This window comes from Oryx dammah, unplaced genomic scaffold (assembly GCF_014754425.2).
Source record: "Oryx dammah isolate SB20612 unplaced genomic scaffold, SCBI_Odam_1.1 HiC_scaffold_28, whole genome shotgun sequence".
Taxonomy (NCBI): domain Eukaryota; kingdom Metazoa; phylum Chordata; class Mammalia; order Artiodactyla; family Bovidae; genus Oryx; species Oryx dammah.
In genome coordinates this window covers 79,994,718-80,012,957 of record NW_024070212.1, presented here as the reverse complement: position 1 = coordinate 80,012,957, position 18,240 = coordinate 79,994,718, and the positions used below count along the sequence as shown (strand labels likewise).

The 18,240-nt window shown below is 40.6% G+C and overlaps 1 protein-coding gene across 12 annotated transcripts in view; it reads right to left on the bottom strand.

The window, feature by feature from the left end:
• LOC120857049 (integrin subunit beta 3 binding protein) overlaps positions 1-18,240 on the bottom strand; it is a 100,854-nt gene that overhangs the window by 23,175 nt on the left and 59,439 nt on the right. The gene's annotated exons all lie outside the window — the stretch shown is intronic.

The following is an 18,240-nucleotide window of genomic DNA, read 5'->3' as shown; positions in this document are numbered from 1 at the left end:
AGAAGGGGATGACAGAGGATGAGATGGCTGGATGGCATCACCGACTCAATGGACATATGAGTTTGAGTGAACTCTGGGAGTTGGTGATGGACAGGGAGGCCTGGCGTGTTGCGATTCATGGGGTCGAAAAGAGTCGGACACGACTGAGCGACTGAACTGAATTGAAGCCTATGAATCAGTGTTACCCAGTAATTTTTTCTAAATTAAAAAATAAGTTTTTTAGCTTAATATATTCCAATGTGACAAATACACCAAGGTACTGTTTTAAATTTGAAGACAATGAAAGATATGTTTGGCCACATTCATGTGTCTATACTTTTAAAAGCTGCACAATATTGGACCTAGTAAATATACCAAAGATGATTTAACTATTTCCTTATGGCTGCAACTTTAGTTTCTTTTCATATTTTAAGATCTCACAGTTTGTATATGATAATCTATACCAGTGCAGTTTAACAGAAATATAATGCAAGCTATATATATAATAAAAAATTTTCTAATAGCCACATTGAAAGTAAAAAGAACTAGGTGAACTTAATTTTAATAATTTAATAATAATTTTAATAATATATTTAACTCAATATATCCAAAGTATTACCTTTTTTTTTTTAAGAATATTCACATCTGCTTTATTCATATTAGTCACACAGTAGAAATAATCCAAAGGTCCAGCAGGAGAATGGATAAACAAATTGTGGTATATCCATACAACTGATTAGAATGAACTAACACAGCAACACGGATAAACCACAAAGACACTGTGCGTGTGCGCTCAGTCGCTCAGCCATGTCCGATTCTTTGTGACCCTCTGGACTGTAGCCCGCCAGGCTCCTCTGTCCATGGGATTCTCCAGGAAAGAATACTGGAGTGGGTTGCCATGCCCTCCTCCAAGGGATCTTCCCAACCCACGGGTCAAATCTGCATCTCCTGAATCTCCTGCATTGCAGGCGGACTTTTTTACCGCTGAGCTAACAGGGTAGCCCCCACAAAGACATTATGTTATGTGATAGAAGACATACACACACAAGTCCCTTCTATATGACTCTATTTACATGGAGCTTAACAACCAACAAAAGGAATGGATGGAGTTTAAAAGATACTACAGTGTGGAAACAAAATCATAATGTAGTTATCTTCAGATTAGAAATAGGATAAAAACTGACCAGGAGGGGAAAGAGGAGGAAATCTTTTGGGGTACTGGAAAAGTTGTATTCTTGACCTGGGTGGCAGTCCCATGAGCATAGACACATATAAAAGTTCATAGAGCAATACACTTCAGATTAATGCACTGTACATACTTTATTGTATGTGTGTACTCAGTCGCTCAGTTGTGTGACTCTTTGGGGCCCCATGGACTGTAGCCTGCCAGGCTCCTCTGCCCATAGAATCTTCCAGGCAAGAATACTGGAGTAGGCTGCCATTTCCTACTCCAGGAAATCTTCCCTACTCCAGGGAATCTTCCTGACCCCGGATCAAACCTGCATCCCTTGTGTCTCCTGCATTGGCAGGCGGATTCTTTACGACTAATGCCACCTGGGAAGTCCCATGTTATACCTCAAAAATAAAACACAGTATTTTCAAAGCAGTGCTCTTCCTGGGCACATCTTTAAAGCACCTGATGTCTCTATATTGAGAATGCTATAATTCCAGAAAGGCATAAAATCTCATCTTTGCTCCTTTCCTTTCTTATAAGATTAGACCCCATTCTTCTTAGCCAAATTGAGCAATGATTAGTTACTTCCCAGTTTACAGAGTCAGATAATGAATCTAAGTCCCACACAGCGAAAATTTATGTGTTCCTAAGTGTCTGAGAGCTGTTGTCAAGCCACTCCACACCCATGGCATCTTTCCAGCAAACAATCTTTCAGTCTTCACTTTATACTTTTCAAGTCAGAGGTCCCAATTTACCTTCTACTGGTAAATGTCCAATTTGATATTATTCTCAAGAACAGGATCTGACTTTGTCTTACACCTCACTGGCAGGGGCTAAACAAATCCCTCTTCAGCTGTGGTTTTTCAGATCCCTGTGTTTGTGTACTGAGGTTCACTCTTATTTTTCTGAAAGTACTTCTGGAAGCTCCTGTCTTGGCTTCTACACTGCCACCTGCGTGAAGGGTCGCCGTTGGTGGCTGGTGCACCCACTGGCTGCGCAATCTCTGTGGTATCCGCTGCTGGAGGGGTAGCGGTGGCCTGACCCTCAGCCTCCAGGCATCTCCTCGCTGGTTGGCAGCGACGGTCTCCACTTCCCTTCCTCCCAGAGGGTGAGCCTCCCAACTAGCCCGCAGCTTCTGCCACCGTCCCTCTGTCCGCCTGAGTCAGAGCTGTCCTCTCTGCCCCTTTCCCGCCGCCCCGCGAGGCACAGCGCTTCGCCCCTGGCCCGCCCATTCCCCCCACCAAAGTATTGCTATTTCAACATGTAATCAATATTATCCATGAGATATTTTATACTTTTTTTCCAAAACTCAGTGTATACTTTATATTCATAGCATATCACATTTCAGAACAGTCATATTTTAAAAGCTCATTAGCCATGTGTGGCTAGCTAGTGACTACTATTTCAGAGAGCACAAATCTGTCCTATCAATTTTATGAGAGAAACTAGAAATTCTACTTAAATGCTTTTCAAAATTACATCAGTGTTATCCATTAACATGTGTGTGTGCTATAAAAATAAGACAAATGTGACATTAAATGTTCATACACAATGAATATGAACAGTATTTTTCAACTAAGTAAAATATGTATATAAGTATGTGAACAAACGGGAAGGCAATGGCACCCCACTCCAGTACTGTGGCCTAGAAAATCCCATGGACGGAGGAGCCTGGTAGGCTGCAGTCCATGGGGTCGCTAAGAGTCGGACACAACTGAGCGACTTCACTTTCACTTTTCACGTTCATGCATTGGAGAAGGAAATGGCAACCCACTCCAGTATTCTTGCCTGGAGAATCCCAAGGATGGGGGAGCCTGGTGGGCTGCCGTCTATGGTGTAGCACAGAGTCAGACACGACTGAAGCGACTTAGCATCAGCATCAGCATGTGAACAAAGAATGGAAAGAAGGTGATATGCAAAAGCTAAAAATTATGTGAACATAGTGGAACTCCAAGTGATATTTTTTTTGTTAAAAATTTCCTTCATTATTACGCATTTTAAATTAGAAGTTGTCTGTCTGAGGTCCCAGCTGCTTACCACTAGAGCCTCCATATGAGAGACACTACCTCCACATGAGACAGACTACCTCCATATGAGAGACACTACCTCCATATGAGAGACACTCCCTCCATATGAGACAGACTACCTCCATATGAGAGCCACTCCCTCCATATGAGACAGACTACCTCCATATGAGAGATACTCCCTCCATATGAGACAGACTACCTCCATATGAGAGACACTCCCTCCATATGAGACAGACTACCTCCACATGAGAGAGACTATCATAAAGGAATTCTGGCTCCTCCAATTAAGCTCCAAACGCCTGAAGGAGCAAGAGGACTTCAGTGACTCCCACTCAAGGCTGGGAACCTCCAGCTTCCCCTACATTATTCCTAAGCCCACTAAGTATGTCAGAAATACATAGCCAAGGCAATTAAGCTCCTTTGCTATGAGAAGGAGTCCTAGGGGCTCTTTTGCTTGCATCCCTTTCCTGGGAGGATTGGAGTGGCAGAGCCTCTTCATACCGTCTTACCATTCTTTAAGGAACTGATGCTGTTCCCTGTCTACCCCCAGGGAGTTGTGTGGGAAGGGCTGAGTCCTGCAGTGTTGCCATCCCAAATGACTCCAAAGAGCTCTGTTCAGAAAGAGCGAGAAGTGAATGACACTCCCAAGAGCTGCGGCATGTAAGCATACCCAATGAAGCTATTAGTAAATCTTTCTCCTAAGTTAAGACAGTTATCCAGCAGCTAAGCAACCTGTTCAACAGCCTTGGAGTTTTTGGACTGAGGATCAGTTCCCCAAGTATCAAGATATCTTTCACATGCCTAAACTTGCCTGCACTGCAGGACCAATTGTAGTAGTGGACATTCCATCACTCTTGTCATTTTTAACTTCCTTTCCTCTCCTCCTCATTATACTTCTCACTAGGTGAAATTAATTCTTTTCCTCATCTCGATGGTAAGCAAATTCATGGAATGGCTTTTAAACTGTTATCCAACTGCTACATTTTGAGAAATTCAGGAAGTGTGTTCTCCATTTCTACATCTTCTGACTCAGTGGACAAGACCTCATAATCTTTGGAGATAAACAACTTGCTGAGCAGCTTTTGAGAGCAGAATGGTTGCCACTGTCTTCATCCTAGACAAAATGGCAATATTTATATTTACTCTCATGTGCTGGAAGCTGAATTTTTATTGCCAGTGATAGCATTTTCTGTATTTTCAAAAGATGGTTTCAACTATACTTTGCTGTCCTAAGACAGCATTATTGTTTGCTCTAATATTATCTCTATGTCCCTTCACTAATTTAGTTGTTTTTGAAAACCAACAGTCTTTTATACCTGGTCTACAGAATACATTTCTGTTACAAAGTTTCCAAGTTATTGTTGCCCCTTATTTCAAGTTGGTAAGTGAAAGTATCATCAGTGGCACCAGTGCCATCATATTGTATAAAACACTATTCCTTTCTTCAAAGATTTGCCTCTGGCTGGACTAAACTGGGTCAAACCCTTCATCTTATAATGACCACTGCAAACTATGCAGATGTAGATGGGTACTGCATCCAGATATCCAGTGACTGCTGCCTGTTTCATGACATCCTTACAAAATTTGATCAAATCCTATATTATGGCCAAATTCCACTGTTGTACAACTTGAGAAATATGAAATCTTCGTCTTCCTTGAATGAATCTCTTTTTGTTTGAGCAGAGTAAAAATTCAGCAACATCTTTTTTTAGCAACTAGTATTTTTAAAGTGTCTGCGATAGCACCCCACTCCAGTACTCTTACCTGGAAAATCCCATGGACAGAGGAGCCTGGTAGGCTGTGGTCCATGGGGTCGAGAAGAGTCGGACACGACTCAGTGACTTCACTTTCACTTTTCACTTTCATGCATTGGAGAAGGAAATGACAACCCACTCCAGTGTTCTTGCCTGGAGAATCCCAGGGACGGGGGAGCCTGGTGGGCTGCCGTCTATGGGGTCACACAGAGTTGGACATGACTGACGCGACTTAGCAGCAGCAGTACTCTGTTTTTAAAAAGAAACTATGATCCGTTGGTCTGGCAGAAGAGAAAGTTGTTCAAGTTTTGACATTTTTTGCCAGACTGCCTTTCCTCAGAGCAGATTCTTATGGTATGTTCACTATGAATATTCATTTTTCTCTTGAGAAAGCCACATGCCCCAAATTCATGATTTTTGATGTATTTTCCAATATGCCTAGTAAAGTCTCACTGTAAAATTCAGTTTTCTCATTTTCCCCAAAGAGAAAGTCTTATTATTCTGAAGAACAACTGAAATTAGATGCTTTGCTCATATAAAATACATGGAGGGATGTATCCATTAATTATTCTTTAAATTTCTTCCATAGTGATTTCTTCAGTCTCAAGCAACTGATACATAACTTTTAAGAGTATCATTCTGCTCCAATTCTGCTTTTTTCCCTATCTTGACTACTTTCAATTATTTTCCATTCTTAACGTCAAATTTAACTTCGTTATTTTCCTTTTCTCCATAAAGGTCCTCAGATATATTCTGAGGGAAGAACTAAAAGAACAAGGAGAAGTTATCCTTAAATTGGCGAGTCGAACTGAAAATTGATGATACAGGTGATTAGCAAGCATTAACTCAGCTGCTGCTATGCCATCACAAATGTGGAAGGGAGGTCATCAATTTCTTTAAGATTCCCTGGCATGCAACCCATGATGCCTAATATGCTGACTGTGCAGGCAATGTGGATTTAGTGGAATAAGATGTGAAACCTCTAAAAGCCATAATGGCCTGTAAAGATACTGATTTACCCTTTTCTGTAACTTCCATTTGGCACCTTTCTTCCTCATTAGATCATAAGTTCCATGAAGGCAAAGACAGTATTTACTTTGTGTATGCTATAAACCAAGTTACCTAGCATGGTGTCTGTCGTATGGTAGATATTACTTGATGGAACAATGGATAAAATATAAAAGACCTAGTACACTGAACATTCATTCCTAGATCCAAGTGAAATATGCTTATCTTTCATTTTATTGTTCTTTTTCAGTTCAGTTCAGTCGCTCAGTGGTGTCTGACTCTTTGCGACCCCATGAATCGCAGCACACCAGGCCTCCCTGTCCACCAACTCCCAGAGTTTACCCAAACTCATGTCCATCGAGCTGGTGATGCCATCCAACCATCTCTTCCTCTGTCGTCCCCTTCTCCGCCTGCCCCCAATCCCTTCCAGCATCAGGGTCTTTTCCAATGAGTCAACTCTTTGCATGAGGTGGCCAAAGTACTGGAGTTTCAGCTTTAGCATCAGTCCTTCCAACGAACACCCAGGATTGATCTCCTTTAGGATGGACAGGTTGGATCTCCTTGCAGTCCAAGGGACTCTCAAGAGTTTTCTTCAACACCACAGCTCAAAAGCATCAATTCTTCGGTGCTCGGCTTTCTTCACAGTCCAACTTTCACATCCATACATTACCACTGGAGAAACCATAGCCTTGACTAGATGGACCTTTGTTGGCAAAGTAATGTCTCTGCTTTTGAATACTCAATCTATGTTGGTCATAACTTTCCTTCCAAGGAGTAAGCGTCTTTTAATTTCATGGCTGCAACCACCATCCACAGTGATTTTGGAGTCCCCAAAAATAAAGTCTGAGACTGTTTCCACTGTTACCCCATCTATTTCCCATGAAGTGATGGGACCAGATGCCATGATCTTTGTTTTCTGAATGTTCAGCTTTAATCCAACTTTTTCACTCTCCTCTTTCAACAAGAGGCTTTTTAGTTTCTCTTTACTTTCTGCCATAAGGGTGGTGTCATTTGAATATCTGAGGTTATTGATATTTCTCCTGACAATCTTGATTCCAGCTTGTGCTTCTTCCAGCCCAGTGTTTCTCATGATGTACTCTGCATATAAGTTAAATAAGCAGGGTGACAATATACAGCCTTGACGTACTCCTTTTCCTATTTGGAACCAGTCTGTTGTTCCATGTCCAGTTCTAACTGTTGCTTCCTGACCTGCATACAGGTTTCTCAAGAGGCAGGTCAGGTGGTCTGGTATTCCCATCTCTTTCAGAGTCTTGCACAGTTTATTGTGATCCACACAGTCAAAGGCTTTGGCATAGTCAGTAAAGCAGAAATAGATGTTTTTCTGGAACTCTCTTGATTTTTCGATGATCCAGCCGATGTTGGCAATTTGATCTCTTGTTCCTGTGCCTTTTCTCAAACCAGCTTGAACATCTGGAAGTTCACGGTTCATGTATTGCTGAAGCCTGGCTTGGAGAATTTTGAGCATTACTTTATTAGCATGTGAGATGAGTGCAATCGTGTGGTAGTTTGAGCATTCTTTGGCATTGGCTTTCTTTGGGACTGGAATGAAAACTGACCTTTTCCAGTCCTGTGGCCACTGCTGAGTTTTCCACATTTGCTGGCATATTGATTGCAGCACTTTCACAGCATCATCTTTCAGGATTTGAAATAGCTCCACTGGAATTCCATCACCTCCACTAGCTTTGTTCGTTGTGATGCTTTCTAAGGCCCACTTGACTTCACATTCCAGGATGTCTGGCTCCAGGTGAGTGATCACACCGCTGTGATTATCTGGGTCATGAAGATCTTTTTTGTACAGTTCTTCTGTGTATTCTTGCCACCTCTTCTTAATATCTTCTGCTTCTGTTAGGTCCATACCATTTCTATCCTTTATCAAGCCCATCTTTGCATGAAATGTTCCCTTGGTATCTCTAATTTTCTTAAAGAGATCTCTAGTCTTTCCCATTCTGTTGTTTCCCTCTATTTCTTTGCACTGATCGCTGAGAAAGGCTTTCTTATCTCTCCTTGCTATTCTTTGGAACTCTGTATTCAGATGCTTATATCTTTCCTTTTCTCCTTTGCTTTTCGCTTCTCTTCTTTTCACAGCTATTTGTAAGGCCTCCCCAGACAGCCATTTTGCTTGTTTGCATTTCTTCCCCATTGGGATCATCTTGATCCCTGTCTCCTGTACAGACTTTAAAGTTCATTAGTTTGTTATCTCACTGAGAAAGCTGGGTGGGGGGAAACAGGGAGATGCTGGTCAAAGGGTACAATCCTTCATATGTAAGATGGATCAGTTCTGGGGATTTCACGCATACCATGGTAGCTATTTCATGCATAGCATGGTAGCTACAGTTATTAATACTACATTGTATACTTTGGTGGCTCAGATAGTAAAGAATCTGCCCGTAATGCAGGAGGCTCGGATTCGACCTCTGGGTTGAGAAGATCCCTTAGAGAAAGAAATGGCAACCCACTCCAGTATCTTGCCTGGAGAATTCCACGGACAGAGGAGCCTAGCTGGCTACAGTCCACGGGGTCACAAGTAGTAGGACACAACTGAGCGACTAAGAGTGCTGGAGACAGTGAGTGATACTTCAAATTGATAAAGAGAGTACATCTTAAACATTCTCACCAAGAGAAAAAGCTAACAATGTGAGATGTGTTAATTAACCAAACTGTCATAATTATTTTAATGAATACATATCACATTATACACTTTAAATATACATATTTTATTTTTCAGTTATACGTCAATTAAGCTGGAAAAACTTTTTTTTTTTTTTTTAAAAGCTAATTTTCCTAGTCCCCTAACCTTCTGCTACACACATATCTTTCTAATGTGTAATCCTGGATTTCCTATTTGTTTTATTCACTCTGCTTAACTCTCCTTTTACTTAAAGAATATTCTCTCCACCACAAACTACTGCTCAAAACAATGATTTAAGCCAATCTCCACTTCTTCCATATTGAAATTAAATTCTAATAATCAGATTTCTCCCTTACATACTCTACTAACACTATATACTCTCAAAGTTCAATCTATCCCTCCCTTCCTCATTTCCCCTTTCATAGCCATAACTACATTCTCTAAGTTTGTGAGTCTGCAGAAATTCTGTTCTATAAATAAGTTCATTTGTGTATTTTTTTTTTTACTTTCCGCACAATACCATATTTGTCTTTCTCTGACTTCCCTTAGTATGATAATCTCCATGTCCATCCATATTGGTGCAAATGGCATTATTTCAATATTTTTAATGGCTGAGGAGTATTCCATTGTATACATGTACCACATCTTTATCCATTAATCTGTCAGTGGATATTTAGGTTGCTTCCATGTCCTGGCTATCGTAAACAGTGCTACAATGAACACTGGGGTACATGCCTCCTTTCAAACCATGTTTTTCTCTGAATATATCCCCAGGAGTGGGACTGCTGGATCACATGGTAGCTCTACTTTCATTTTTTAAGGAACCTCCATACTGTTCTCTATAGTGACTGTACCAATCTACATTCCTACCAATAGTGAAGAAGGAGGCTCCCTTTTCTCCAACCCTCTCCAGCATTTATTGTTTCTATTGTATAGATTTTTTTTATAATGAACATTCTGACTGGTGTGAGGTGACATCTCATTGTAGTTTTGATTTGCATTTCTCTAACAATTAGTGATATGTTTTCATGCACCTCTGCGTTGTCTGTATGTCTTCTTTGGAGAAATGTCTATATAGGTCATCTGCTCATTTTTTGGATGGTCTATCCATTTTGTCTATGATTTCCTTTGCTGTGAAAAAGCTTTTAATTTTAATTAGGTTTCATTTTATTTATTTTGTTTTTATTTTCACTCTTCTAGGAGACAGCCTGAAAAAGATACTGCTGCAATTTATGTCAAAGAGTGTTCTGCCTATGTTTTCCTCTAAGAGTTTTATAGTATCTAGTTTTACGTTTAAGTCTCTAATCCATTTTGAGTTATTTTTATGATGTTAAACAATGTTCTAATTTCATCTTTTTACATGTAGCTGTATAGTCTTTATAGCACCATTTATTGAAGAGACTGTCTGTCTTTCATTACATAGTCTTGCCTTCTTTGTTGTAGATCTTAGGTGTGAGGGTTTATTTCTAGGCTTTCTATCCTGTAGATTTCTAGGCTTTCTATCCTGTTCTATTGATGTATATTTCTGTTTTTGTTTTAGTACCATACTGTTTTGATGACTGAAGCTTTGAGTATAGTCTGAAGTCAGAAAAACGGAGCTGGATGCATCAGGCTCCCTTTCTCAAGATTGCTTTGGTTATTCTGGACCTTTTGTGTCAAAACTTTTTTGTTCTAATTGTGAAAAATACATTGGTAATTTGATAGGAATCACACTGAATCTGTAGGTTGCCTTGGGTGGTATAGTCATTTTGACAATATCAATTCTTCCAATCTAAGAATATGGTATATATTTCCATCTGTTTGTGTCATCTTTGATTTCCTTCATCAGTGTCTTACAGTTTTTGGAGTATAGGTCTTTTGTCTCTGTAGGTGGTATATTCCAAGGTATTTCATTATTTTTGATGCAATGGTAAACAGAACTGCTTCTTTAACTTCTCTTTTGGATCTTTCATTGTTAGTGTATGAAAATGAAAGCTTTCTGTGTATTAATTTTATATCCAACAATTTTATTGAATTCATTGATGACCTCTAGTAGTTTGCTGGAGAAGGCAATGGCAACCCACTGCAGTACTCTTGCCTGGAAAATCCCATGGACGGAGGAGCCTGGTGGGCTGCAGTCCATGGGGTTGCTAAGAGTCAGACACGACTGAGCAACTTCACTTTCACTTTTCACTTTCACGCACTGGAGAAGGAAATGTCAACCCACTCCAGTGTTCTTACCTGGAGAATCCCAGGGACGGGGGAGCCTGGTGGGTGGCCGTCTATGGGGTCGCACAGAGTCAGACACGACTGAAGCGACTTAGCAGCAGCAGCAGCCATAGTTTGCTGGTAGCATCCTTAGGATTTTCTATGTATAGTATTCATGTCATCTGCAAACAGTGATAGTTTTACTTCTCCATTTCCAATTTGGATTTCTTTTCTTTTTTTTTCTTCTCCTCTGATTGCCATGGTTGGACTTCCATAACTGTGCTGAATAAAAGTGGAAAGAGTGGACAAACTTGTCTTTTTTTTTTTTTTTTTAATTTGAGGCTAATTACTTTACAATATTGTAGTGGTTTCTGCCATACACTGACATGAATCAGCCATGGGCTTACATGTGTTCCCCATCCTGAACCCCCCTCCCATCTCCCTCCCCATCCCATCCCTCTGAGTCATCCCAGTGCACCAGCCCTGAGCACTCTGTCTCATGCATTGAACCTGGACAGGCGATGTGTTTCACATATGATAATATACATGTTTCAATGCTAAGACAATGCTTGTCTTGTTCTTGACCTTAGAGGAAATGCTTTCAACTTTTCACCACTGAGTACGATGTTAGTTGTAGGTTTGTCATATATGGCATTTATTATGTTGAGATAAGTACCCTCTATGCCCATTTTCTGAAGAGTTTTTTACCATAAATGAACATTCAGTTCAGTTCAGTTGCTCAGTCAAGTCCAACTCTTTGCGACCCCATGGACTGCAGCACGCCAGGCCTCCCTGTCCATCACCAACTCCTGGAGTTTACTCAAACTCATGTCCATTGAGTCAGTGATGCCATCTAACCATCTCATTCTCTGTCCTCCTCTTCTCCTCCTGTCTTCAACCTTTCCCAGCATCAGGGTCTTTTCCATGAGTCAGTTCTTTGGATCAGGTGGCCAGAGTATTAGAGTTTGAGCTTCAGCATCAGTCCTTCCAATGAACATTCAGGGCTGATTTCCTTTAGGATGGACTGGTTGGATCTCCTTGCAGTCCAAGGGACCCTCAAGAGTCCTCCAACACCACAGTTCAAAAGCATCAATTCTTCAGCGCTCAGCTTTCTTTATAGTCCAACTCCCACATCCATACATGGCTACTGGAAAAACCATAGCTTTGACTAGATGGACCTTTGTTGGCAAAGTAATGTCTCTGCTTTTTAATATGCTAAGTTGGTCATAAATGAACACTGAATTTTGTCAAAAGCTTTTTTTGTATCTATTGAGAGGACTGTATGTTTTTTATTCTTTAACTTGTTGATGTGGTACATCACACTGATTGACTTGCAGATACTGAAAATTCTGACATCCTTGGGCTAGTTTCAGAAGGACAGGGGTTAACTCTGTTAACTCTTGTCTAAATGTTTTATAGAATTCACCTATGATGTCATCTGATTCTGGACTTTTCCTTGTTTAACTTTTTAATCAGTTTCAATTTCAGTACTTGTGTTTGGTCTGTTCATATTTTCTATTTCTTCCTGGTTCAGTCTTGGGAGACTACACATTTTTAAGAACTTGTCCATTTCTTCTAATTGTCCATTTTATTAGCATATAGTTGCTTGTAGCAGATCCTTTGTATTTCTGTGGTGTCTATTGTAATTTCTTTTTCATTTCTAATTTTATTGATTCTAGCCCTCTTCCATTTTCTTCTTGATGAGTCTGATAAGTTTTATCAATTTTGTTTATCTTTTCAAAGAAAACCAGCTTTTAGGTTCTTTGGTCTTTTCTATTGTTTTCTTCATCTCTATTTCTGCTCTCATCTTTCTGATCTCTTTCCTTCTGCTAACTTTTGATTTCCTTTGTTCCTCTTCCTCTAGTTGCTTTAGGTGTAGGATTAGGTGACTTTCTTGTTCCCTGAGGTAAGGTTTTATTGCTATAAACGTCCTTCTTAAAACCATTTTTGCTGCATCCCATAGATTTTGGATCATCATGCTTTTATTTTCATTTATCTCCAGGTATTTTTTTATTTCCTCAGTGATCCATAGGGTTGCTTAGTAGCATATTGTTTAGCCTCAAAGTGGTTTTTTAAAGTTTTTTTTCTTGTAGTTTCTCCTAAGCTCATAGCATTTAGGTTGAAAAAGATGCTTGATTATGCTTTCAAGTTTTTAAAATTTACCAAGGCTTGCTTTGTGGCCAGCATATAATCAATCCTTAAGAATGTTCCATGTGCACTTGAGAAGAATGTGTATTCTGCTGGTTTTGGATGGAATGCTCTATAAATATTTAATTAAGTCTGTCTGGTCTGAGCGACTGAACTGAACTGAACTGATCTGGTCTAAAGTAACATTTAAGGTCTGTGTTCCCTTGCTGACTGTATCAGGATGATCTGTCCACTGATGAAAGTGGGGTGTTACAGTCCCCCCTATTACTGTGTTACTATTGATTTCTCCTTTCATGTTGTTAGTATTTGCCCTATATTTTGGAATTCTATGTTAAGTGCATATATAATTACAATTGTTACATCTTCTTGGATTGTCTTGGACTGTTAGACCATCTTTCTCTCTTGCAACAGTCTTTATTTTAAAGTCTATTTTGTCTGATATGAGTACTGCTACTTTAGCTTTCTTTTCATGTCCATTTGCAAGAAAGTTGGAATATCTTTATCTTCTCACTTTCAGTCTGTATGTGTCCCCTGATCTAAACTGGGACTCTTGTAGACAGCATATATATGGGGTCTTGTTTTTGCGTCTATTCCAGACAATCTATGACTTTTGGTTGGAGCATTTAATCCATTGATATAAATATCAATATGTATGGTTGTATTGCTACTTGTTAAATTGTTTAGGATTTTTGTAGGCCTTTTTTCTTCCCTTCCTTTTTTGTTCTCTTCTCTTGTGACTTGACGACTAACTTTAGTGTTGTGTCTAGATTTCTTTTTCTTTGTGTATATCTACTGTAGATTTTTAGTTTGTGGTTACCATGAGGTTTTAATATAGCAGTCTATATATAAACAAGATTGTTTCAAGTTGCTGATCTTTTAATTTCAAATTTGAATTCATTTCAAAGAGCTCTCCTTTCTCACAACTGCTGGTTTCCATATCATGTTTGTGTGTGGATGATTTCCTACCTTTACTGCATGTTTGCCTTTATTGGTGAGCTTTTCCATATGTAATTTTCTTATTTCTAGTAGTGGCCTTTTCCACTTGGAAAAGTTCCTTTAGTATTTGTTGCAAAGCTGGTCTGATGATACTGAATTCTAATATTTTTTGCCTGTCTATAAAGCTTTTGATTTTTCTGTCAATCCATATGACAGCCTTGCTAGGTAGAGTGTTCTTGGTTGTAGATTTCTCCCTCTCATTACTTTAAATACATCATGCCACTCCTTTCTGACCTGCAGAGTTTCTGCTGAGAAATCAGCTGATGATATTATGGGAGTTCCCCTGTATCTTTTTTTGCTGCTTTTCCCTTGTTGCTTTTAACATTTTTTAAAATTTTAATTCAATTTTTGTCAGTTTGAAATCTGTGTGTCTCGTGTGTTTCTCCTTTGGTTTATCCTGCCTAGGACTTTCTGCACTTCCTGGACTTGAGAGGCTAATTCCTTTCCTTGCTAGGGAAGTTTTCAGCTATTAGTGCTTCAAATATTTTTTCAAGTTGTTGTCCCAGAGGTCTCTTAGACTATCTTCATTTCTTTTCATTCTTTTTTGTCTCCTGGGAGTGATCTTCACCATCCTGTCTTCTAAGCCATTCTTCAAGCCATTCTGTTCTTCCTCAGTTGCTCTGCTATTGATTTTTTGTAGTGTTATCTTTCATTTCAGTTACTGCATTGTTCTTCTCTGTTTGTTCTTTAGTTCTTCTAGATCTTTTTTAAACATTCCATGTATCTTCTCAACATATGCCTCCCATTTTTCCCCAAGATCTTGGATCATTTTCACATCATTACTCTGAATTCTTTTTCCATTAGATTGCCTATCTCCACTTCACTTAGTTGTTCTTCTGGGGTTTTATCTTGTTCCTTCATCTGGAATGCATTGCTTTCCTGTCTCATTTTGTCTAACTTTCTGTGATTGCAGTTTCTATTCCACAGGCTGCAATTATTCTTGCTTTTATAACTTATATGCAGAGTACATCATGAGAAATGCTGGACTGGAAGAAACACAAGCTGGAATCAAGATTGTCAGGAGAAATATCAATAACCTCAGATATGCAGATGACACCACCCTTATGGCAGAAAGTGAAGAGGAACTAAAAAGCCTCTTGATGAAAGTGAAGGAGGAGAGTGAAAAAGTTGGATTAAAGCTCAACATTCAGAAAATGAAGATCATGGCATCCGGTCCCATCACTTCATGGGAAATAGATGGGGAAACAGTGGAAACAGTGTCAGACTTTATTTTTGGGGGCTCCAAAATCACTGCAGATGGTGAGTGCAGCCATGAAATTAAAAGACGCTTACTCCTTGGAAGAAAAGTTATGACCAATCTAGACAGCATATTCAAAAGCAGAGACATTAGTTTGCCGACTAAGGTCCGTCTAGCCAAGGCTATGGTTTGCCCAGTGGTCATGTATGGGTGTGAGAGTTGGACTGTGAAGAAAGCTGAGTGCCGAAGAATTGATGCTTTTGAACTGTGATGTTGGAGAAGACTCTTGAGAGTCCCTTGGACTGCAAGGAGATCCAACCAGTCCATTCTGAAGGAGATCAACCCTGGGATTTCTTTGGAAGGAATGATGCTAAAGCTGAAACTCCAGTACTTTGGCCATCTCATGCAAGGAGTTGACTCATTGGAAAAGACTCTGATGCTGGGGGAGATTGGGGGCGGGAGGAGGGGGGGATGACAGAGGATGAGATGGCTGGATGGCATCACGGACTCGATGGACATGAGTCTGAGTGAACTCCAGGAGTTGGTGATGGACAGGGAGGCCTGACGTGCTGCGATTCATGGGATCGCAGAGTCGGACACGAATGAGTGACTGAACTTATGATTTGAAATTGGGTGGATGAGGCTAAGATGCTTACGCAGGCTTCCTGGGGGGAGGAACTGGTTCCTGTCCACTGTTGGGTGCTGGTTCTGCCCTCTGGTGGGCAGGACCATGCTCAGGAAGATGTTAAGCAGCCTGTCTGCTGATGGGTGAGGCTGTATGCCTTTCCTGTTGATTGCTTAGCCTGAGGTGACCCAGCACTAGAGCTTACAGGCTGTTGGGTGGGGCTAGGTCTTGCAGAGAAAATGGCGACCTCCAGGAGAGCTCACCTTAATCAGTACTTGCCAGAACTGCCATTGTCAGTGTCTTCTTACCTATAGTGAATCACACCTGCCTCCCACCTTGGCAAGAGACCCTCCAATACTAGCAGGTAGATGTGGTCCAGTCTCTTAAGCTTTTTCCCCTAGGAGCTGGTGCATGAGACTGTGTGCACCCTACAAGAGTAAGATCTGTTTCCCCTAGTCCTGTGAAATTCGAATCAAAACCCACTGGCCTTCAAAGCCAGATTCTCTGGGGGATCTTTGTCCTGTTAACAGACCCCCCAGTCTGGGAAGCCTGATGTGGGGTTCAGGACTTTCACTTGTGTGGGAAAACTTCTGTGATGGAATTATCTTCCAGTTTGTGGATTGCCTAGCTTATTGCAACTGTGTTCCTCCTACCATCGCATTGTGGCTTATTCTTTGTTTTTGGTTATAGAGTATCTTTTTTGGTAGGTTCAATTGTTTTTTATCAGCAGGTAGCTGTGATTTTCATGTTTTTGTAAGGACTGAGCTAACATCCTTCTTCTACTCTACCATCTTGTTCAGTTCAGTTCAGTTCAGTTCAGTCGCGTCCGACTCCTTGCGACCCCATGAATTGCAGCATGCCAGGCCTCCCTGTCCATCACCATCTCCTGGAGTTCACTCAGACCCACGTCCATCGAGTCCGTGATGCCATCCAGCCATCCCATCCTGGGTCATCCCCCCCTCCTCCCACCCCCAATCTCCCCCAGCATCAGAGTCTTTTCCAATGAGTCAACTCTTTGCATGAGGTGGCCAAAGTACCAGAGCTTCAGCTTTAGCATCATTCCTTCCAAAGAAATCCCAGGGTTGATCTCCTTCAGAATGGACTGGTTGGATATCCTTGCAGTCCAAGGGACCCTCAAGAGTCTTCTCCAACACCACAGTTCAAAAGCATCAATTCTTCAGCGCTCAGCCTTCTTCACAGTCCAACTCTCACATCCATACATGACCACAGGAAAAACCATAGCCTTGACTAGGCGGACCTTAGTCGGCAAAGTAATGTCTCTGCTTTTGAATATACTATCTAGGTTGGTCATAACTTTTCTTCCAAGGAGTGTCTTTTAATTTCATGGTTGCAGTCACCATCTGCAGTGATTTTGGAGCCCCCCAAAATAAAGTCTGACACTGTTTCTACTGTTTCCCCATCTATTTCTCATGAAGTGATGGGACCGGATGCCATGATCTTAGTTTTCTGAATGTTGAGCTTTAATCCAACTTTTTCACTCTCCTCCTTCACTTTCATCAAGAGGCTTTTTAGTTCCTCTTCGCTTTCTGCCATAAGGGTGGTGTCATCTGCATATCTGAGGTTATTGATATTTCCCCTGACAATCTTGATTCCAGCTTGTGTTTCTTCCAGTCCAGCGTTTCTCAGGATGTACTCTACATAGAAGTTAAATCAGCAGGGTGACAATATACAGCCTTGACGTACTCCTTTTCCTATTTGGAACCAGTCTGTTGTTCCATGTCCAGTTCTAACTGTTGCTTCCTGACCTGCATATAGATTTCTCAAGAGGCAGGTTAGGTGGTCTGGTATTCCCATCTCTTTCAGAATTTTTCACAGTTTATTGTGATCCACATAGTCAAAGGCTTTGGCATAGTCAATAAAGCAGAAATAGATGTTTTTCTGGAACTCTCTTGCTTTTTCCATGATCCAATGGATGTTGGCAATTTGATCTCTGGTTCCTCTGCCTTTTCTAAAACCAGCTTGAACATCAGGGAGTTCACGATTCATGTATTGCTGAAGTCTAGCTTGGAGAATTTTGTGCATTACTTAAACAATGCATATTCATGTTGTCCCTGTAGTTGTTTTTCAATTCAAAATTTTTTCTTACTGTAGTATATATACATATTATATATATATAAAATATAAAAGTTGTCATTTTATCATTTTAAAGTGTACACTTCAGTGGTATTAATTATATTCACAAAGCTTTATAACCATCAACACTATCCAGTTTCAAAACCACTCTATTACCACAGACTAAAACAAACACAGTGAACTATTTCAGGCTTCCCTTGTAGCTCAGTTGGTAAAGAATCTGCCTGCAATGCAGGAGACCTGGGTTCGATTCCTGGGTCAGGAAGATCCGCTGGAGAAGGAAATGGCCACCCACTCCAGTATTCTCGACTGGAGAATCCCAGGGACAGAGGAGCCTGGCAGGCTATAGTCCGTGAGGTCACAAGAGTCAGATACGACTTAGCAACTAAACCACCACCAT